Source organism: Balaenoptera physalus (genome assembly GCF_965194825.1).
Source record: "Balaenoptera physalus genome assembly, chromosome: 20".
Taxonomy (NCBI): Eukaryota; Metazoa; Chordata; class Mammalia; order Artiodactyla; family Balaenopteridae; genus Balaenoptera; species Balaenoptera physalus.
The window spans coordinates 23,250,322-23,268,556 of NC_138901.1; positions in this window are offsets into that span (position 1 = coordinate 23,250,322).

Below are 18,235 nucleotides of genomic sequence, written 5' to 3' on the forward strand. Positions count from 1 at the left end.
CTGACATTGTTTTGATTTTGAGCCAAGATGGCCAACAGTATGGAGCTGCTGAAAAGACAGGTAACAATGTGAACAAAAAAATAAGACAACTGAAGGAGCCTCAAGTAGAGCATATGAACTAAACAAACTTTAGGAAAGCCACAAACATGATACTTGATCTGGAAAATCAGCACATTACCTGAAATTTGAGGCTATTCCCTCTCCAGAGTAAATTGAGAGGCAGGAGAGCACAGTGGTTAGCGACACGGCCACTGAGGTCAGAGTGCCTGGGTTCGTGTAACCTCGAGCCAGCTTCTTGATTTCTCTGTGCCTCAGTTTCCTTGTCTGTAAGGCAGAGGTGATGATAACAGAACTATGGGTAAGACATTTAGAACAGTGCTTGGGGCACACAGGAAGTGCTTTTCCAGGGTTAGCTACTGGTATTACCCTGTGAGCTGCCATCTTGGTCCACATTCTGCATGGCAGATGTGACTGTTGGTACCCTTATTGGTCCCCATCTTCCTTCTGCTCCTGTTTCCAACACACCCTACCCCACTCTCACATGGAGTCATTTATCCATTCAACAAATAGTTCTTGAGTGCCTACCCGTGGTACCGGCCACTAAACTCTTGTTTTAGTCTTCTGCATCTCACAAATCCTTGAGCATCCCACAAGTCCTGCCTTGGGTTTGTTTTTGCTGGAGATGGGAGGCCCTGTCCCCGCCACCCCCATTTCTTGTACACGCTCAGGGTCACCCAGATGTAAAGCCAGTCTCCATGTGACCCAGCTACCTCTTGTCCTCCCTTCTGGACCTTCAGCTGCTGGCTGAGAGTGAGCATCACGAACGGCCCCACGGATCCTTCCTCTTGGACCCCAGAGGGCTCAGTGGGAGGGAAGGCCCTTTGCAGCATGGAGCCCTCCTCTTTCATGTGACCGCATCCTACCTTGTCCTTGGCCTTGTGTACTCTTGGCCTGCGTTTTCTTTTCCTGGATGTCTCTCCTGATGTCAGGAAAGGCCCTGGAAGAGACGAGGGAGGGGTAATCCAAAGAGAGCAGTGGGCAGAGCAAGTGGAAGAAAGAAGTGAGGCCAAGCGAGGAAAGGAGGTTGAAACGGAAAGAGGGAGGGAGGATGCCGATGACAACATGTGACATGAATTTAACACATTGATGCCTTAATCCACATAATAGCCCTGTGAGGTCAGCACGATTATCATCCCCATTTTACAGGGGAGGAGGCAAAGCTGGGTTATGAAACTTGCCCAAAGCCTTATGGCTTGTAAGTGGCAGTGCTGGAATTTGAACTCAGAGTCTGTCTCCACTCCCCGGAGGCGGGAGGGTGTAGAAGTCCCAACAGGGCATCCTGAGGAGGAGGGCGTGCACCTGGCATACAGATGGCACTCGATGAATAGTGTTGAATGGATGGGGATTCAGGCGGGTTGAGGCTTAAGGCTACGAACTGACTATGTAAATCCCTGGTGTCTGTAGGCACCGGCTAGTGAAGCATCTTACCTTCCCCACCCCTCAGCCACCTTGATCAGGGCTCCGAAATCCACCAGCCAGAAGGAGACCTGGATTTACCAGTTCTCAGTTCCCACAACCCACACCGACTGTGTGAGGAGTGAGGAGACTGTGGTGTGGGCACAGCTTGACGTCGGTCATTTCCTGCCCCCGGGGCCAGAGTTGAGGCACTTAGGCTCACTTTCTTCCATCAGAAAATAGGAATAGTAGGTCCGTCCTCATAGGGTCTTTGTGGAGATGAAATTGCACAGGGACAGACCCCACAAGGGGCAGAGAGGCAATAAATAGACGCTGTTACACTGCAGCTCCTGGTCACTAGCCCTACTGTGCGGATGGCCAATGGGGTCTTTATGGTTGACAAAGCCCTTTCTGCTCCCATCTCAGCCTGACTTGGATCCTCTTAGCAGGCGGGCAGGCACTGCAGAACCTCCCTGTCTGTTTCGCAGATGAGCAAATTGAAGCCCAGGAAGTCAGAGAGGACGAGGAGGCCTTGCAGAGGTCTGTGGGGGGTCCGAGGGGGTGTCAGGAAGAGAGGGCCCCCTCTGGGTCCTGGGGCCCAGTGTGCCTGCCTGCCGACCCCTCCTCCCTCAGCTGCCGAGCCCATCAGCGCGGCCGGCATCTGCTGGCCCATAACTGGTCCCTGTGTCCCTTTCCAGCAGCAGCCTGACCTCGTCTACTTGAAGAAAAACAGGAAGCTGGGTTCTGCCAGGAATCGGAACACACCCTTCCTCAGCCCTGGGCTGGAGGACACTGTGATGGTGCTGGGGACAGGACATGGGACAGCGTGTGGGGTTGGCGCTCTGCAGCCCAAGCCAGGGTGGCTTGGACCCCGCCGCCTCGCTGAGGGGCTGGGCTTAATAGGCTGGGCTTGCTCTGGCCTGGCCTTGCTGAGCGCCCCCAGGGACCAGGAGCATGCGGGAAGGTGGGGTGTCAGGAGGAGGAGCTCCTGACCTTCCTCTCCCAGGTGGGGACATAATTATGGGGCACCAGGGCCACTTATGACTTTTGCCTTTGTGGGCCCCTTCCTTCATAAAAAATACTAAAAAGTATATGATACAACTGTATCGGTATAAAGATGAATATAATCCAAGCTGGATTCATGATTATATATTCATTATTTTATTCAATTTATCTTTTGATTTTAAAATAAATTAAAATGAAAACATTTGCATGGGCCCCTGAAAGTACTGTGGGCCCTGTGCCTAAAAGATAAGGCAGCTCCGTGGGGGAAACTTCTAGTGCTTTCCTGTTCTGCAGAAGCTGTGCTCCCCACACATAGCCCCGTGACACAGGGATTAGCACTCAGACATTAGAGGGGAATGCCTGGCTCAGCCTAGAAATAGAACCTCGCTGAGCCTCAGTTTCCTCTTCTGTAGAATGGGGCCATGAGAACATCTGATCTTGTGAAAAGCGTCTGCCCAGGACCTGCTCGGAGGAGGCCCCCCCGCTGTTTTCACAGTGTCTGTGAATTTCAGAGCCCAGGGGGAGACCACAGCAGCTGCAAGGTACCTGGCCTTGGGGTTTGGGGACAGTCCCAGAGTTCCAACCTCTTTAACTTCTCCCTCCTTTCCTGTCTGTCCCTCTTTGACCCCTGCTTCAGAGTCAGACCCAAGGTAACAATGAATCTAATGAATCGTGTGGGTCCAGCTCACAAACCACTTCACCCCATAACCCCATCAGTCCTCACAACAACCCCACGAAGAATGTCTTATGTGTTTATTCCTCCCATTTTCCCAGAGAGGATACTGACCAACAGAGAGGTTAGGTACCTTGTCTAAGGTCACACAGCTGGCAGGGACAGAGCTGGGACAAGAGTTTAGATCTGTCAACCCTGACCTCAGTTGACTCTGTTAAACCTGACACCCCAAGATGTTCATGGCAACCAGTGTGTGTATGTGTGTGTGTTGGTTCTTGTGACCAAGGAGGTGTCAAGGATTGGAGTGACTGTGGAAGGGCTCAGGACCTTGCTGGGATATGTTGACAGGGGGTTCATAGATGTAACATGTCTCTTGCTGTCCCCCGCGGGGTCCCTGAGGATCTGGACTTTTGTCTTTGCCCTGCTCGGGGCCTGGGCCAGGACCAGCTTCTTGCTGTGCTGCTCCAGACACACCTCTCCCTCCCTCCTTTCCGTGCTCCTGCTCCTCTTTACTCGCTGTGTCCTTAGTAGCAACATATTTAGGCACCTACTGGGTACAGGACCCAGGGAAGCAAGTGGCTTAAGAGAACGGCCACTCCTTTATGTTAGAGCTCCAGAGTCATCTTTAATTTTTTAACTTTTTATTGGACAATAATTTCTTATCTTCAAATATACATAATTTCACAAATAGAAATATATTGAAAAGCTGGTATTCATGTTAGATTTCAGTAAAGAAGTCTTAGCCCCAGGACGAAGAAGAATTCCCAGCTCATAAATATTGTTTAAGTACAAAAACTGATCACTGTGTAGTGTAAAGCAAACTCTTTTTAAAGACCTTGAAAGAGAGACTGAATTTCCAGCTGGTGGGGATGGTTTGGATTAAGGTTTTTATTTCTGTGATGTTTCTAATTAAAACCTCCCAGCTCTTCTAGCTGAATTAGGCCACGTTGGTCTCTCGTTATTTTGGTATTTCCTAAGAATCTGAGCTGGGGCCGGATGACAAATGTGCTCCTCAGCCCTTTACCCATGGACTCCGTGTCTTGGTGGCCTGAGATATCACTGGTCTTGCCCTTCCTTTGCCAGAGGAGGAAGAGGGTAGGGGTGGGGAGGACAGGTCACCCAGCTAATCGGTTTTGAAATGGAAGGGGAATCCGTTTGCTGGGGGTGGTCTCTTAATGACCCAGATCTGATCCTGTCACTGTTCTGCCTGAAACCCTCAGGGACCCCTCTGGCTTGTACCCCTCCCCAGCCCAGCAGGACCATGCCCCCTGCCCGCTGGAACCAGCTGGCTCCTTCTCCACATCTCACTTCCTCTCCCTCTGGCTGACACAGGCCCACCATTACTCCCCATTCCAGCCTCCAGGTGGCCTTCTTCACAGCCTTCAGCATCTGGAAATGTTTATGGGCATGAGTGTTGGCGTAGAGTCTTTAAATTGAGTGCATCTGCCCCACTGGCTCGTAAGCTCCCCGAGGGCCAGGACTTGTCCGGTCCTGCTCACCACTCTATACCCAGCGCCAGCTCAGTGCCCAGCCCACAAGAGGCACACGGGAAATATTTCTTGACGCCATTATTATGTCTAAGCATATAGTATTAATCCATAGAATAATGACTTCAACAACTATTTACTGGAAGATAAGCTTAGGAGTCACACAGACCTGGGTTCATGTGCCATCTCAGCCAGCCTCAGGTTTGTCATCTTCAAAGTGTGGGTAATAATTGCACCTGGATCACCGGGCAACTGTGGGGAAAGTGAGGCAACGCACATAAAGCACTTAACAGAACGCCTGTTGGGGCAGAGCACGCACTGAACAAATGCAAGCGGAGCAGGCTGCTATGATGGGGATTCTCTCTGGAGACAGGGGTGGGTGAGGGTGAGGGCCCAGGGCCCACTGACTTTGTCTACATCAGTGGTGAACATCCACCACAGCTGTTCCACTCCGACGTTGGCTTCATCGGATTTAGAATGGCATTACTGCTGTGGTTCCCAAACTTGGCTATATGTTAGAATCAAAGGGGAGTTAAAAAAAATCCTAATGCCTGAGCTCAGCTCCAGAGAATTCTGATGTAATTGATCTGGGACGTGGCCTGGACATTGGGACTTTTACAATGGCCCCAGGTGATTCTACCAGGCAGCCAAGGGTGAGACCTGCTGCCTTACCCCAGGTGTGACTTCAGTGGCCTCCTACCTCTACACTGCCTTCTTCCCACCTGCCTGAAGTTCATTTGACACAGCGCAAAGACTCTCATGGCACAATAAAAAGTAATGGCTTAAAATGCCGAGGACGAATTGAGGAGAGAAAATGGCTGAATTTCTTTCCTACACATGCTCTCAGTCAGCTGTCAGATTCTTTTCTGCTTTCCTAGCAGGAAGGGGATTAGAGCAGAGTGGCTGGGCCCTGGGAGCTGGAAGGGAAAGGAGAGAGAGGGTCTGGTGTCTGGAGACCCACGTCTTAACCTCAGCTTTGCCACCATGTAAATATAGACAAGTCACTCCTTTCCCCCAATCTGGGTCTCAGTAACCCCTCTGTGAGATGACATTCCTTTGAAAGCCATCATCCTAGAGCCAGGGCCAATTCCACAATCCCTAAGAACCAGCTTTCCAGCCATCCTAAACCCTGCTCATCCACACAGATTCCCTGGACTCTAGCTTGCCCTGCTTCCTGAAATTTTTATTTATTTATTTATTTCTTATTTTATTTTATTTTTAAAATTTATTTATTTTTGGCTGCATTGGCTCTTCGTTGCTGCATGCGGGCTTTCTCTACTTGCGTCGAGCAGGGGCTACTCTTCATTGCAGGGCACGGGCTTCTCATTGTGGTGGCTTCTCTTCTTGTGGAGCACGGCTCTAGGCACGTGGGCTTCAGTAGTTGTGTCACGTGGGCTCAGTAGTTGTGGCTCGCAGGCTTAGTTGCTCCGCGGCAATGTGGGATCTTCCTGGACCAGGGCTCGAACCTGTGTTCCCTGCATTCGCAGGAGGACTCCCAAGCATTGCACCACCAGGGAAGTCTCCCTGAAGTTTATTTAACACAGTTGAGTTACTATAAAGCTTAGTTCCCAGAAGACATCACTGTACCCGTGAGGTTATGAAGCAACCCATAGTAAACTTATGAGGTGTTGATAAGTAGAGGTCATGGGGGATCAGTTTTTTATGGCATAGACGAGAATCTTCTATAATCAGCTGGAGGCTTATTTACAGTTAGATGTTGCCTAAGAGAGTGAACATGTTTCCTCTCTTGAGCAGGTCAACATGGAGCCACTGTAATAATTTTTACACAAGTTATTTAAAGGGAACCCTGTTCTTATTCCTTGTTGCCCAATTAATTGATGAGATTTTAGGCCTATAAAGCAGTTTTTTGGTTTTTTTTTTGTTTGTTTGTTTTGTTTTTTTTAAAATTAATTAATCAATTTTTACTTGCGTCGGGTCTTCATTGCTGCGCGCGGGCTTTTCTCTAGTTGCAGCTAGCGGGGGCTGCTGTTCATTGCGGTGCGCGGGCTTCACATTGTGGTGGCTTTTGCGTGGGCTCTAGGTGTGCGGGCTTCAGTAGTTGTGACTCGCGGGCTCTAGAGCGCAGGCTCAGTAGTTGTGGCGCACGGGCTTAGCTGTTCCGCGGCATGTGGGATCTTCCCGGACCAGGGCTCAAGCCCGTGTCTCCTGCATTGGCAGGCAGATTCTTAACCACTGCGCCACCAGGGAAGCCCCTAAAGCAGTTTTAATGAGGCAAAGAATGAGTAGGGTTGAGGCAGGGAAACGCTCTGGAACCAGCCTGAAGGGTGGGCCCAGGACGGTACCCCTGGGCAACCACTCTTGGCTTTCAGATTGTTTTCCAAGGTCAGGGCTGAGGGCCTCCTAGTCACAGAGCCCAATCAGGCCATGATGACTGCACAAATCACAAACATCTAGCGGCAACCCAATCAGCCCAACTTTTACAAATGTTAGAGCTTGCACATTTGAGGTCAAGCGCTGTTGGACACAGAGAGGAAGGGTATTTGGGAAAGGACAAACTTTTCCCAGAAATTCTCTGGCACCCAGCCCCCCTCTCCCCAATTCAGATTTGGGAGCACATCCAAAGCAAGGCACCATCATGCAGGCGGCTCAGATACTCTGGGGAAGCTTTCTAGATGAAATCCATTCAATCACTTCAAAATATGAATTGGCTGAGTCTCCTTGTGTCCAGCAGTGGGTTAGAGGCTCAAGTAGGAGTTGGGAGGTAAGACAATGTGGCATTATTCCCGTGAGGGAGTGGAACCAGTCTGTGCTCCAGGCACTGTGGATTCAGACTGGGGGTTCAGAGGTGAGAAAGACCCGCCCCTACTCTGGAGAGGGTCGCAGTCCATGGGGGAGACAAACAACAGACCTGGCTCAACCATCCCGCTGCTCCAGGACTTGACCCCGCCTGGACAGACCGTGGCTCTTGGTCCCACACACAGTAATCATTAAGCTCCCTTTACACTACTATACCCTCCTTTATCCCATTGGCTGCCTGATGGGCTATCTGGTTGACCCATCCTCCAAATAATAATTTATCTTGATAATTGAGTTTCTTGGCACTTCCTGAAATTTTGCTCTTGAGGCAAATGCCTAACTTATCCAACGCTAACTGAGGCCTGGACAGATGTCTGACACAGCCACACATATATAAGCAGCTGCAGGCCAAAGGGGTGAGTGCTTAGAACAAAGCCCCATGAAAGTTCAGAGGGACGTTTGAATAATTCTGGGGGCAGTGTTTCCCAGACTATGCTCTGTGGAACACCAGTCCTCCACAAATAAAAGATTTTGTGGACAAATAAGTCTGGGAAACAGTGCTTACTTTAGCTTCCCCTTTAGATATTCATGAGGGACGTGAGCACACTGAAGCCTCTGAGACTCCTATATGAAGAAACAGTACTTTCTTAGCCCATCCTCTGAGGCTACTAACTGGGTCGGCTTGGGCAAGTCTATCAATGTTTTTTAAAGTGAAATGAGAGAGACTTATCTCAGAATCTCTTGGGGAGTGCTTGTTAGAAATATACGGTCACCAGTCTTGCTGCAAAGTTTCTGAGTCAGAGTATACGGAGCCAGGACCCAGGAAACTGCTTTGAACAAGCTCCCAGTTGATCGTGATGCATGCTCAACTTGAGAACCCCAGATAAATCTTCCCAGGCCTTGGCTTTTTTCTCAGAATGTTGTAAAGATCAAGAGATAAGCTTGACCAAAACATGAGTGAAAAAGAAACCTAGACACTTCCAACTCATTCTATGAGGCTAGTATTGCCCTAATAACAAAACCAGGCAAAGACACCGCAAGAAGAGAACACTGCAGACCAATATATATCATGAATATACATGAAAAAATCCTCAACCAAGTACTAGCAAACCAAATCCAGCAACGTATCAAAAGGATTACACACCATGACAAAGTGGGATTTACCCCAGAAGTGCAAGGTTGGTTTAACAAATCTATTCATAATATATCATATCGACAGAATTAAAGACCCAAACCATATGATTATCTCAAAGCATACAGAAAAAGCATTTGACAAAATCCAACACCTCTTCGTGATAAAAACACTCAAGCTAGGAATAGTAAAGAACTTCCTCAACTTGATAAAAGACATCTACAAAAACCCCACAGTAGGTTTTTTAATGGTGAAAGACTGAATGGTTTCCCTCTAAGATTAGGAACAAAACAAGGATGATCACTCTTGCCTTTTCTATTCAATACTGTACTCAGCAAAGTGTAGAATGGTGGTTGTCAGGGGCTGAGGGAGGGGAAAATAGGGAGCTGTTGTTCAATGGGCATAAAGTTTCAGTTATGCAAGATGACTAAGTTCTAGAGATCTGCTGTACAACGTGGTGCCTACAGTTAACAATACTGTATTGTGCACTTAAAATCTTTGTTAAGAAGGTAGATTTCTTTCATGTTCAGTGTTCTTACCACAAAAAACAAGACAAAACAAAGGGACAAGAGGGAACTTTTTGGAGATTTATTACCTTGACTGTAGTGATGGTTTCATGGGTGTATGGAATTCATCAAATGTGTCCAAATTGCATGCATTAAATATCTGCCGTTTTTTGCACATCAATTATACCTCAATAAAGCTGTTTAAAAAAACCCCAGAGAGGTACTTCCCTGGTGGTGCAGTGGTTAAGAATAGCCTGCCAATGCAGGGGACAGGGGTTCGAGCCCTGGTCTGGGAAGATCCCATATGCTGCAGAGCAACTAAACCCTAGAGTCACAACTACTGAGGCTGCGTGCTGCAACTACTGAAGCCCGCGCGCCTAGAGCCCGTGCTCCGCAACAAGAGAAGCCACCTCAATGAGAAGCCTGCGCACTGCAATGAAGAGTAGACCCCGCTTGCCGCAACTAGAGAAAGCCCGTGCGCAGCAACGAAGACCCAACGCAGCCAAAAATAAAATAAATAAATAAAATAAATAGATAAATAAACTATATTTGAAAAAAAAAAAACCCATAGAATTGGAGGTTCTAGCCAGGGCAATTAGGGAAGAAAATGAAATAAAAGGCATCCATATTGGAAAAGAAGGAGTAAAATATCTATATTCTCAGATACCATGACCTTTTATATAGAAAATCCTAAGGAATCCACTAAAAAACTATTAGAACTAATAAGCAAGTACAAAAAGATTTCAGAATACAAAAATCAGTTGTACTTCTATACACTTGTAATGAACAATGTGAAAATAAAGAAAATAATTCCATTTACAATAGCATAAAAAAGAATAAAATACTTAGGAATAAACTTAACAAAAGAAGTGAAACTTTATACTCCTGAAAACTACAAAACATTGCTGAAAGATGTTAAAGAAGATCTAGCTTCTTTAATAAAAGAAAAGATATCCCATATTTGTGGATTAGAAGACTTAATACTGTTGAGATGATAAATTTATTTTTTAGATTCAATGCAGTTCTTACTGAAGTCTCAGCTCTCTTATTTCCAGAAATTGATTCTAAAATTCATATGAAGATTCAAGGGATTCAGAACTCAAAGCTATTTAGAAAACGAACAATGTTGAAGAACTTGCCCTTCCAAATTTCAAAACTTACTACAAAGCTACATAATAAAGACAGTGTGGTACTGGCATAAAGATAGATATAGAGATCAATGGAATAGAATGGAGAGTCCAGAAATAAACCCTCACATTTATGGTCAATTGATTTTTGGCATGGATAAAGCAATTCAATGGGGAAAGAATTTCAATAAGTGGTGCTGGAACAAATGGATATCCACATATAAAAGAATGAAGTTGGATCCCTACCTCACACAATATATAAGAATGAATTAAAAATGGATCAAAGGCCTAAATGTAAGAGTTAAAACTGTAAATCTCTTAGAACATAGTACAGGGATAAATCTTCGTGACCCCAGCTTAGGCACTGGTTTCTTAAATATGGCACAAAAGCACGAGCAACAAAAGAAAAAAATAGATAAATTGGACTTCATCAAAATTAAAAACTTTTGTGCTTTAAAGGATACCATCAAGAAAGTGAAAGACAACCCATAGAATGGGAGAAAAAAATAGGCAAAGGATCTGAATAGACATTTCCCCCCAAAAGATATACAAATGGTCAGTAAACACATGAAAATCTGCTCAACATCATAGTCTTAAGGGAAATAAATGCAAATCAAAGCCATAATGAGACACTACTTCTCACCCATTAGGATACTAACAACAACAACAATAGATAATAACAACTGTTGGTGAGGATGTGGAGAAATACACTTCTGGTGGGAACACAGATGGTGCAGCCACTTTGGAAAACAACTGAAAACTCATCTAACCCTAATGGAGGCCCCGACAGACCTCTGACTGGGGGCAGCACAAGCACAAGCAGCTGTAGGCCAGAGGGGTGAGTTCCTCAAAAGGTTAAACACAGGGTTACCATATGATCCAGCAATTCCACATCTAGGTATGTACCCAAGAGAATTAAAAACATACATTCACACAAAAACTCGAATGAATGTTCATAGAAGTGTTATTCATAATAACCCCAAAGTGGAAACAACCCAATGTCCGTCAGCTAATGAATGGATAAATAAAATGTGGCATATCCATACAATGGACTTTACAATGGAGTATTATTCAGCAATAAAAAGGAATGAAGTACTGATTAATGCTACAAGATGGATGAACCTTGAAAACATTATGCTAAGCTAAGGGAGCCAGACACAAAATGTCACATATTGTATGATCCCATTTATATGAAATGTCCAGAATAAGCAAATCTATAGAGACAGAAAATAGATTAGTTGTTGCTTAGGGTTGGGGTGGGGTGGAGGACTGGGGAACAACGGCTAAAGGGTATGGGGTTTCTTTTTGAGGTGATGAAAATATTCTAAAATTGACTGTGGTGATGGTTGCACAAGTCTGTGAATATACTGAAAACCACTGAGTTGTACACTCTAAATGGGTGAATAGTATGGTATGTGAATTATATCTCAATAAAGCTGTTACAGAAAGAAAAGAAACCTAGAAGTGGAACTTCATTGCACCCTCTGACTGATAAAGTTCATCAGCTTAGACACAAACAGAACGAAACCGAGTATGAATCATTCATTACCTTCAGCCTCTCGCTTCCTCTTACTTCCTCACTATGTTTTCCCTTGCCTCGCTCAACACCCCCCTTGACCACAAACTTGTGGACCTAGCAGAGGAACCCTGGGTGCAAACCCTAGGCTGGTGCTCCACGTGGTCTTCTGTTTTGATGCCTCTGCCTAATTTTCCAGATCTCATTTACCCCAAGAAGCATTTATTTAGAATCTACGTTCTGCAGAGCACTTTGAAGAAAAGAAATATAGCCATTGCCTTCCATTTTTCGCAGACTCATAGGAGAGATAAGACCTATCATTTAGGATTCACTTCGTTGATACAAGAGAAAAACCCAAAATACCAATGGCTTAAACAAGAGAGAATTTATTTCGCTCACACTGAATAGAAGCCTGGAGGGACTTCCCTGGTGGCGCAGTTGTTAAGAATCCGCCTGCCAATGCAGGGAACATGGGTTTGAGCCCTGGTCCGGGAAGATCCCACGTGCTGCGGAGAAACTAAGCCCACGAGCCACAACTACTGAGGTCGTGTGCTGCAACTACTGAAGCCCACGCGCCTAGAGCCCGTGCTCTGCAACAAGAGAAGCCACCACAATGAGAAGGCCGAGCACTGCGATGAAGAGTAGCCCCCGCTCGCTGCAACTAGAGAAAGCCTGCGGGCAGCAACGAAGACCCAACACAGCCAAAAAAAAATTAAAAAAAAAAATAGAAGCCTGGAGGTGGGTACTCCAGGGCTGGTACCGTCTTTCCTCAGAGTCACTGGGAACCCAGGCTCTTTTATGTTTTTCCATTTTGTCCTGGCACATGATTTCCCATCCCAAGCTTCACTTCCTGGGCTGAGATGGCTGCTGAAGCGGGTTGAGAATGAATGGGAATTGAGGCAGAAGGAGCAAAGAAATGAATGGCACAGAAGTTGGATGTGCATATGAGGTCAAAAGATGAATTTGAAAAGATGGGAGACAGTAGAGGCAAGTGAAATAATCTCATTCAGAAGGAGAATTTAGAGATGGCAGAGGGGGTAGAACAGCTCAGGAGTCCGCTTCTTGAGAAGGTGAGAAGAGACGGCATCTAGAGCCCATGTGGAGGGAATGGTCTTGGAGAGGAGCAGGGACGCCCTTCCAGTTGTCACAAGGAGTAGGAGAACATGGTACAGATGGGGACATGGGAAGGTGAGGGTGCTCCTGAGGGACTGCTTCTATTTTCTAATTGAAGCTGTCTCCCCCTTGGCCCTCTTTATTTCTTTATCTTTTCCTTTCTTTTTACAAGCATTTACTGAGCACCTACTGGGTGTCATAGCACTGTTCTAGGCTACAGCAGTGATTAAACAGACGACAACACCTCATGGCTCATACATTCTCCTGGCTGGAGTCAGCTAATAAAATGAGTAAGTAGGTTTTACTGATGTTAGAAGGTAGTAAATGCTACAGGGAAAACTAAAGCAGGAAAAGGAGACAGGATATTTTGGTGGGAAGAAAGGAAGGAAATAAGAAAGGAGGCTGTGGGGAAAAATGATGGGGTGATGGGATTGGAGATGTTGGAGCACTGGTGCAGTGAGAGAGAGAGCTGGAGGGAAGGGGGATGCTATCTGAGGGTGGGACAAAGTCTAGCACGTTCTAGGGCAATGGGTGGCTGAGATGGTGTGAAGGAAAATAGCTTTGGAGGTGAGGAGGTCAAGTAACTGAGAGGCCAGCATCTTGAAAAGTCATCCCTGTGGACGGCGAGGTCACAAGAATATCGACGGGGTGTGGGAGTGACGCGCGGACCGTGCCTGGACCGAAAGTTCCCAGTGAATTAGGAGGCTGGTCAGGAGGCGGCATGGAGGTTTAGCCAGTTGGTGCGGACTTCGAAGGAACTAGAGTTTTTAAGGGAGGAAGGAAGAGAAATGACTTTGAAGGAGCTGTGGGGAGTAAGAAAAACACCTGCCCCACCCCCGGCTCTGAGGTACTTGGAATATGAGAGAAAAAATAGCTTCCTCTTGAGCAGGAGGCAGTGTCTCAGGGGAGAGCTTGGTTTCCATTAGGGCCAGGAGGTAGGGGAAATTTCCAGAAGAGGTAGAGTGGGAGTTCCAGAGAGCCCAGGGGGAGGGTTTGGAAAGGGGAGGAGAGGGATTGGGTAGCTTGGAATGAGTGTCTGAGTGACGAGGGATCAACAATGACTTGCAGCGAGCGATGTGAACAAGGGTGTGGGGCCTGATGGGATAGTCTCAATGGTCTCATAGAAGGAGAGAAATTAGTCCAGACTGTGTTGATGAAGATTTGTTTGTTTTGCCCTTTTTTCCAAAACGTTTTATTATGAAAAATTTCAAACATACAGAAAATTTAAAAAAGAATTGCATCTGAGCACTCACATACCTACCACTGAGGTTCTACAATTAAGATTTTGTTCTGCTTAATCACATGTCTATGCATCTCTCTTTCTTTCCCCATCCATCCATCCATCCACCCACCCACCCATCCATTCACCTATACCTCCATTTAAAAAAATCTTTGAGGGAATTCCCTGGAGGTCCAGTGGTTAGGACTCAGTGCTTTCACTGCCAAAGGCCTGGGTTCAATCCCTGGTCAGGGAACTAAGATCCTGTAAGCCACACAGTGTGGCAAAACAAAAACAAAAACAAAAACAAAAAACTAAAAAAAAAGACCAAACAAAAAGAATTTTTGAACCATTTCAAAGAAAATTGCAGACTTTAGCATATTTTACCCCTAAACTCTTCTGGAGGTATATAATTAACTAAAGTTCAATATTTGTTTATCCTGTTCAGGTACAATTTACATACAAGAAAGGCACAGATCTTAATTATACATTAGGTGAATTTTGACAGGTGCCTGTACCTATATAATTCAAACCTCCATCAAGATACAGTACATAGGGCTTCCCTGGTGGCACAGTGGTTGGGAGTCTGCCTGCCAATGCAGGGGACACGGGTTCGAGCCCTGGTCTGGGAAGATCCCACATGCCGCGGAGCAACTAAGCCCGTGAGCCACAACTACTGAGCCTGCGCGTCTGGAGCCTGTGCTCCACAACAAGAGAGGCCACGATAGTGAGAGGCCCGAGCACCGTGATGAAGAGTGGCCCCCGCTCGCCGCAACTAGAGAAAGTCCTCACACAGAAATGAAGAACCAACACAGCCAAAAATAAATAATAAATAAAAAAATTTTTTAAATGTATAGTACATTACCATCACCTCAGGAGGTCCCCCATGCTCCTTCCTAGTCAGTCCCTTCCTCCCCCGACCCAGGCAGCCACTATTCCGATATTTTCACCATAGATTCGTTTTGCCTGTTCTAGGACTTCATAGAAATCAAATCATACTACATGTACTCTTCTGTGTCTAATTTTTTTCTCTTGGCATAATGGGCGATTCATTCATGATGTTGCATGTATTGGTAGTTAATTCCTTTTTATTGCTAAGTAATGTCCCATTGTATGATTATACCAGAAGAATTATTTATTCTTCTGTTGATAGTCACTGGAGCTGTTTCTAGTTTTTAGAGATTATGAATAAAGTGGCTATGAACATTCTTGTATGAGTCTTTTTGAGGACATATACTGTCCTTTCTCTTAGGTAAGTAGCTAGAAGTGAAATTGCTGGATCATAGGTGGCTTTTGTTTTAAGAAACTACCAGATCTTTATCCAAAGTGGTTGTACCATTTTACATTCTTTTTTTTTTTTTTTTTTTAATTTATTTTATGTATTTATGGCTGTGTTGGGTCTTCGTTTCTGTGCAAGGGCTTTCTCTAGTTGTGGCGAGCGGGGGCCACTCTTCATCATGGTGCGCGGGCCTCTCACCATCACGGCCTCTCTTGCTGCGGAGCATAGGCTCCAGACGCGCAGGCTCAGTAATTGTGGCTCACGGGCCCAGCTGCTCCGCAGCATGTGGGATCTTCCCAGACCAGGGCTCGAACCCGTGTCCCCTGCATTGGCAGGCGGATTCTCAACCACTGCACCAGCAGGGAAGCCCCCATTTTACATTCTTACCAACAATGTATGAGAGTTCTGATTGCTCCACATCTTTGCCAACATTTGATCTTGTCGGTCTTTAATTTTAGTTGTTCTGGTAGGTGTATATTGGTGTCTTGTTGTGGGTTTTATTTTGTATTTTCCTGATGATTAATGATGTTAAGCAGTTTTTCATGTGCTTCTTGGCCATCTGTATATCTTCCTTTGTGAAGTTTTTATTTAAATCTTTTGTCTATTTAAAACATTGGGTTCTTCTTATTTATTATTATTGAGTTGTAGGGATTATTTATATATTCTGCATACAAGTCCTTTGTCAGATATATTTTGCAAATATTTTCTCACAACCTAAGGCTTGTCTATACTACACCTAATAGTGTATTTTTAAAATAAATTTATTTGTTATTTTATTTATTTATTTTTGGCTGTGTTGGGTCTTCATTGCTGCATGCAGGCTTTCTTTAGTTGTGGTGAGCGGAGGCTACTCTTCATTGCGGTGCGTGGGCTTCTCATTGCAGTGGCTTCTCTTGTTGTGGAGCACAGGCGCTAGGTGCGCGGGCTTCAGTAGTTGTGGTGTGTGTGCTCAGTAGTTGTGGCTCGTGGGCTCTAGAGTGCAGGCTCAGTAGTTGTGGTGCACAGGCTTAGTTGCTCCATGGCATGTGGGATCTTCCTGGACGAGGGATCAAAACCCTGGTCCCTGCATTGGCAGGTGGATTCTTAACCACTGCGCCACCAGGGAAGCCCACCTAATAGTGTATTTTGATGAACAGAATTTTTTAATTTTTATGAAGTCTAATTTTTCAATCTTTTTAAAAATAGTTATTTCTTTCTATGATCTATTTTAAGATACTTTGCCTACCTCCAAGTCCCAAAGATATTCTCCTATATTTTCTTCTAGAATTTCAGCTTTTGACTGAGGTCTGTGATTCATCTCAAATCAACTTTTGTGAGGGAGGGAATGAAGTTTATTTTTTTCTATATGAATTTTCAGTTGGTCTAACATCATTCGTTGAAAAGACTTCCCTTTTCCCTTTGGATTGCTTTGGTGTCTTTATTTATTTATTTATTTAAAAAATAAATTTATTTTATTTTATTTTTTATTTATTTTTGGCTGTGTTGGGTCTTCGTTGCTGTGCGCAGGCTTTCTCTAGTTGCGGTGAGCAGGGGCTACTCTTCGTTGCAGCGCATGGGCCTCTCATTGCAGTGGCTTCTCTTGTTGCGGAGCATGGGCTCTAGGTGCACGGGCTTCAGTATTTGTGGCACGTGGGTTTCAGTAGTTGTAGTTCGCGGGCTCTAGAGCACAGGCTCAGTAGTTGTGGTGCACAGGCTTAGTTGCTCCGCGGCATGTGGGATCTTCCTGGACCAGGGCTCGAACCCGTGTTATCTACATTGGCAGGGGATTCTTAACCACTGCGCAACGAGGGAAGTCCCTGCTTTGGTGACTTTATGAAAAAATCCAATGACTGTTTAATTGTGGGTTTATTTCTGGTTTCTCTTCTATTCCATTGTCATTTATCCTTATGACAGTGCTGCAATATCTCAATTACTGTAGCCTTATAAGTCATGATGACAGGTAGGATAAATTCTCCATTTTGTTCTTCTTTTTCACGGTGCTTTGGATATTCTAGATCCTTTGCATTTCCATAAAAATTTTAGAATCAACATGTCAATTTCTACAAAAGGGTCTGCTGGGATTATGATTGAAATTGAGTTGCATCTAAAAATCATTTTGGAGAGAACTGACATCACAAAAATATTGAGTCTTCCAATCCATGAACATATCTCTCCATTTCTTTAGGTCTTCTGGAATTTCTCTCAGGGATACTTTGTAGTCTTCAGTGCAGAGGTCTTACACATAATTTGTGAACTTTTTTCCTAAGTATTTCATGTTGTTTTAAAAAATGTTACTGCAAATGGAAAATTTTCAAATTTCATTTTCTATTGTTGGCAGCAGAGCTGAATGCCAGAACAGTGACAGAAAAGACAGCCCATCAGGAGATCCTAGGTTTGGGAAGTGGGAGTGGGGAGGTGCCATTTATTTACAGGCAATTGTAGAGGGTCTAGGAAGGTTAAGAATATTGTGGCCATGTGATGGGAGGGAGAAGGAGGCACAATATAGTGTGCAAGACTGACTTCCTTTCTCTATCCTGTTCCTGAGAAGGGATGTTCTTCCTTAACACCCTCCTGGGAAGGGAAGGCAGGGAAGTGCCAAGGGGCCTTGGGAAAGTGCTCTCGTGTCCCTCCTCCCCAGCCTTCTGGGCCACATCATTCAACTAGCCCTCTGGTGGGGCTGCTGCCACCATGGCCTGGGATGAGTGTGGTCCTCTGTGGACAGGTAAGCTGGCGTCAGTGGTATAGGTGGCATATTCTGCCCACTCTATGAGAAGCTGCCACAGCCTCTGGTCCTTTGCTGGCCCAGCCTGCAGGGAGGAGAGAGAGGCTGAAATACCTGGGATTTAATCTGCTCAAGATAGCCGAACTCCTGGGCTGGCTTTCCCAGGGCCCCCACTGACTGCCACCCTCGATGGATTTTCCAGCCCCGTTTCTTCATGTCGCCCCACCCAGTTACAGAGTCAGCTGCCCAAACCTCTCACAAGGGC